At 38.9% G+C, this 5,332-nt stretch overlaps 1 pseudogene; it reads right to left on the bottom strand.

Annotated features, from left to right (window-relative positions):
- Positions 1-991: 991 nt before the first annotated feature.
- Positions 992-1,919, bottom strand: LOC113249539 (olfactory receptor 2M4-like; annotated as a pseudogene).
- Between the last annotated feature and the right edge of the window lie 3,413 nt (positions 1,920-5,332).

Genomic DNA, 5,332 nt, shown 5'->3' with positions numbered 1-5,332 from the left:
TTTAAGGATGTAGGTATACAAATTGCAAAAAAAAAAAAATTAAACAGTTTGGTTACATCAAACTGTGGGAACTCCGTGGAATAATGGAACTGATGGAGAAAGAATTAGAGGCTATGAATTCTCTTCAAGAAAACGTTTGTTACTTTTGTCAGATACTATATAAGCACTCACTTTTCAGAGCTGTATTAAAATAATCAGAGTTAGCAATCCCAAGAAATGAGGGTTTTCTAATTTCTTCAGATAGATTCTAGTTACCAGTATAATGATGAATGAGTAATAAGATAAATCATGATAAGAAGAAGGTTAGGCAGTCAAAGAATATTTTTTGCAAAGTTATTTTAACTGGATTTGTTAAAATATCTCCTTTTATTTGAAGGTGAAAAATTACCTAGGATTTTCCAAGATCTATTTTGTTTAGACATAAGACTTGATTGGAGAAAGTTTTGACACTAAATCCCCTCTTGTAAATGGTTAGTAATTATGTAATGAGTGAGGAATAAAACTGCCAATGCCCAGGTTCTAGGAGGGTAACATTTATGTACTCCCAGATAAGTAATCCTTAAACAAAGAGGCACTCAACAAAAGCAGTGGATTGATTCCAACACTTTTTCTTGGATAGAGCAAGGAACCCAAATTTTATGCCTTGGCACAATGGCAGGTTTCCTAAAGTCGAGTACTCATGACTCACAAATAGTAATAAAATGGAAATTCTTTGGGAGTAAAACAGCCTACACTAATCTACAAAAACAGCCTACTTTACACATGATATTTGTATATTATAGCAAATAAAGCTATTATAAAATTGGGGAAAAGTAGAGAAAAGACAGACTAGGAAGAAGAGGGTGGCCAGTGGATTCCAGCTTCCTGAAGGAGTATTAACCTGAGTGGGCACTCAAACATGTTTGGAAAATAACTGCATTAACTTTACTTTCTTCAGTAGTTTCTGAAGTCCCCTGAGTGGTCATTTAGTTATATTTACAAAAAATTACATTTACTTTCCATTTCTCAGTAGTTTCTGAAGTCCCCTGGATACGTCTTTGTTGCAGAGACTATAGATGAGAGGGTTCAGCATGGGGGTGAGGATGGTGTAGAAGGCAGATACTATCTTGTCCTGGTCTGGTGTATGGATAGAAGCTGGTCTCATGTACATGAACATAACAGCACTATAGTAGAGTCCGACCACAGACAGGTGGGAGGAGCAGGTGGTGAAGGCTTTGCGGCGACTTTCTGTAGAGCTCATGCGGATGACTGCTCGAAGGACGTGTGAATAGGAAATAATGATCACAGAGACTGGCAATATTAGCATCACCACACAGCAGATGAAGAGCAGTCTCTCAAAAGCAGAGGTGTCTGTGCAAGATAGAGGGAAAAGGGCAGCAACATCACAGAAAAAGTGATGAATTTCCAGAGAGCTGCAGTAAGAGAGTGACAGGGCTGCTACATACAGTAACACCATCAAGAGAGCCCAAGATCCAGGAAGCAACAGTCATGAGGGCACAGAGTTTCTGATTCATGAGGATGGTGTATCAAAGTGGGGGGCATATAGCCACATAATGGTCATAGGCCATGACAGCCAATAGGAAATATTCAGCTCCAAGGAGGGACACGTAGAAGGATATCTGGTGTCCACGACCTGCCAGAGAAATGGACTTCCTTCCAGAAAATTAGCTGAAGGCCATACTGTGTACAGTGGTACAGATGAGCATGAGGTCCATGAGTGAGAGTTGTCTGAGGAGGAAGTACATGGGTGTGTGGAGCTGGGTGTCCAGGTAAATTAGGAGAATCATAGAAGTATTTCCCATGAAGGCCACTGTGAAGATGTCCAATACCAGAGAAAAGAGGAAGGTGTGGGTGTAGCTGTGGTCAAAGATTCCTAGCAGGATGAAGTCAGAGCTAAAGTTCTGCTTTCTCCACACCATTCTGGACAATTTGCCTTACCTAGAAGTCCTGGGACAACCACAATATTATTTATTAATTTAGTTTTCAAATGTAAACTGAGGCAATCACTCTAATGGGAACTGCATTTAATGGATGCACAAGACCTTCTCTCCTTCTGGTCACACTAAATTCTGTGACTTAGTTCACTGATTTCCAGTTATTTCCTTCCAAACATCACAGGCAACAACTCTAAAAATATTTTCTTTATTTCCTAGTTAATAAATATGAAGCTTATGAAACAGCCAATCTAACTGTAGGTAGACAGTCAATGGAGAACCTAGAAGGAAAATAATTAAATATGTGTATTCCTGAATTTGATGCCCATCCTTTTATTTTTAAATAATTTTTATTATGTTTTGTTAGTCACCATACAATACATCCTTAGTTTTTGATCTAATGTTCCATGATTCATTATTTGCATATAACACCCAGTGCATCATGCATTATGTGCCCTCCTTAATACCCATTACCAGCCTATTCCAATACCACCTCCCCTCTGAAGCCCTCAGTTTGTTTCCCAGAGTCCATAGTCTCTCGTGGTCCATTCCCCCTTCTGTTTACCTCCCCCTTCATTCTTCCCTTCCTTCTCCTACCGATCTTCCTGCTATATCTTATGTTCCATACATTGGTGAAACCATATGATAATTGTCTTTGTCTGCTTGAATTATTTCACTTAACACAATCTCCTCCAGTCCCATCCATGTTGCTGCAAATGTTGGGTAATCATTCTTTTTTGATGGCTGAGTAATATTCCAATGTATATATGGATAACATCTTCTTAATCCAGTCATATGTTGGAGGGCATTGCAGCTCCCTCCAAAATTTAGCTCTTGTGGACAATGCTGCTATGAACATTGGGGTACATATGGCCCTTCCCTTCACTATGTCAGTACCTTCGAGGTAAACACCCAGTAGTGCAATGGCTGGATCATAGGGTAGCTCTATTTTTAACTTATTAAGGGACCTCCACACTGTTTTCCAAAGTGGCTGTACCAACTTGCATTCCCACCAACAGTGTAAGAGGGATCCCCTTTCTCCACATCCTCTCCAGATTTATTGTTTCCTGCCTTGTCAATTTTTGCCATTCTAACTGGTGTAAACTGGTTTCTCAATGTGGTTTTGATTTGAATTCCCCTGATGGCTAATGATTTTGAACATTTTTTCATGTGTCTGTTAGCCATTTGTATGTCTTCATTATAAAAGTGTCTGTTCATATCTTCTGCTGGTTTATTTTATTTTATTATTTGTTTTTCATGTATTGAGTTTGAGGAATTCTTTGTAGATCTTGGATATCAGTCTTTTATCTGTAGTGTCATTTACAATTATCTCCTCCCATTCCATGGTCTGCCTTTTTTTTTTTTTTTTTTTGACTGTTTCCTTGGCTGTGCAGAAGCTTTTTATCTTGATGAAGTCCCACAAGTTCATTTTTTTAAAAGATTTTATTTATTTATTTGACAGAGATAGAGACAGCCAGTGAGAGAGGGAACACAAGCAGGGGGAGTGGGAGAGGAAGAAGCAGGCTCATAGCAGAGGAGCCTGATGTGGGGCTCGATCCCATAACACCGGGATCACGCCCTGAGCCGAAGGCAGACACTTAACCGCTGTGCCACCCAGGCACCCCCAAGTTCATTTTTTCTTTTGTTTCTCTTGCCTTTGGACATATGTCATGAAAAAGGTTTCTGTGGACGATGTCGTAGACATTGCTTCCTATGCTCTTCTCTAGGATTTTGAGGATTCCTGTCTCACATCGAGGTCTTTCATCCATTTTGAGTTTATCTTTGTGCATGGTGTGAGAGAGTGGTCAAGTTTCATTCTTTTGAACATAGCTGTCCAATTTTCCCAGCACCATTTATTGAAGAGATGGTCTTTTTTCCACTGAATGTTTTTTCTTGCTTTGTCAAATATTAGTTACCCAAAGAGCTGAGGGTCCACTTCTGGGTTCTCTATTCTGTTCCATTGGTCTATGTGTCTGTTTTTATGCCAGTACCATGCTGTCTTTGTGATCACAGCTTTGTAGTATAGCTTGAAATCCGGCAACATGATGCTCCCAGCTTTGTTTTTCCTTTTCAACAATTCCTTGGTGATTTGGGGCCTTTTCTGGTTCCACACAAATTTAAGGGCTGTTTGTTCCAGTTCTTTGAAATTTGCCATTGGTATTTGGATCGGGATGGCATTGAAAGTGTAGATTGCTCTGGGTACCATAGACATTTTAAATATATTTATTCTTCTGATCCAGGAGCATGGGATATTTTTCCATTCCTTTTGTGTCTTCTTCAATGTCTTTCAAGAGTGATTTGTAGTTTCTAGAATATAGATCCTTTACCTCTCTGGTTATGTTATTTCCAAGATAACGTATGATTAGTGGTGTTATTGTAAATGGAATCAATTCCCTAATTTCTCTTTCTTCAGTCTCGTTGTTCATGCAACTGATTTCTGAGCATTGATTTTGTATCCCACCACATTACTGACTTGCTCTATTAGTTCTAGTAGTTCAGAGGTTGAGTCTTTTGGGTTTTCAATATAGAGTATCATGGCATCTGTGAAGAGAGACAGTTTGACTTCTTCTTCTTTGCCGATTTGGATACTTTTTTATCCCTTTTTGTTTTCTGATTGCTGTTGCAAGGACTTCTAGTACTATGTTGAATAATAATGGTGAAAATGGGCATCCTTGTCGTGTTCCTGATCTTAAGGAAAAGGCGTTCAGCTTTTCCACATTGAGAATGATATTTGCCTTAGGCTTTTCATGGATGGTTTTTCTGAAATTGTTGAATGTACCCTCTATCCCTACACTCTCAAGGGTTTTAATCAGGATAGGATGCTGTATTTTGTCAAATGCTTTTTCTGCATCAATTGAGAGGATTATATGGTTCTTGACATTTTCTTGTTGAAATGATCTATCACACTGATCGATTTGCGAATGTTGAACCACCCTTGCATCCCAGGGATGAATCCCAGTTTGTCATGATGGATAATCATATTAATGTGTTGTTGGATCCTATTAGCTAGGACCTTGTTACGAATTTTGGCATCCATATTCATCAGGCATACCGGTCTGTAATTCTCCTTTTTGATGGGGTCTTTGCCTGGTTTGGGGATCAAGGTAATCCTGGCCTCAGAGAATGAGTTTGGTAGTTTTCCTTCTGTTTGTATTTTTTGAAACAGCTTCAGGAGAATAGGTATTATTTCTTCTTTGAATGTTTGTTAGAATTGCCGTCTACAAGAGACTCATTGTGAAGCTAAAGATACATCCATACTGAAAGTGAAGGGATGGAGAACCATTTTTCATGCCAATGGACCTCAAAAGAAAGCTAAGGTAGCTATTCTCATACCAGACAGATTAGATTTTAAACTAAAGACTGTAGTTAGAGATACAGAAGCACACTATATTATTCTT

The sequence above is a fragment of the Ursus arctos genome, unplaced genomic scaffold (assembly GCF_023065955.2).
Source record: "Ursus arctos isolate Adak ecotype North America unplaced genomic scaffold, UrsArc2.0 scaffold_5, whole genome shotgun sequence".
Lineage (NCBI taxonomy): Eukaryota > Metazoa > Chordata > Mammalia > Carnivora > Ursidae > Ursus > Ursus arctos.
The sequence above is the reverse complement of the archived record's forward strand: the minus strand, read 5'-3'. Positions and strand labels throughout refer to the sequence as shown.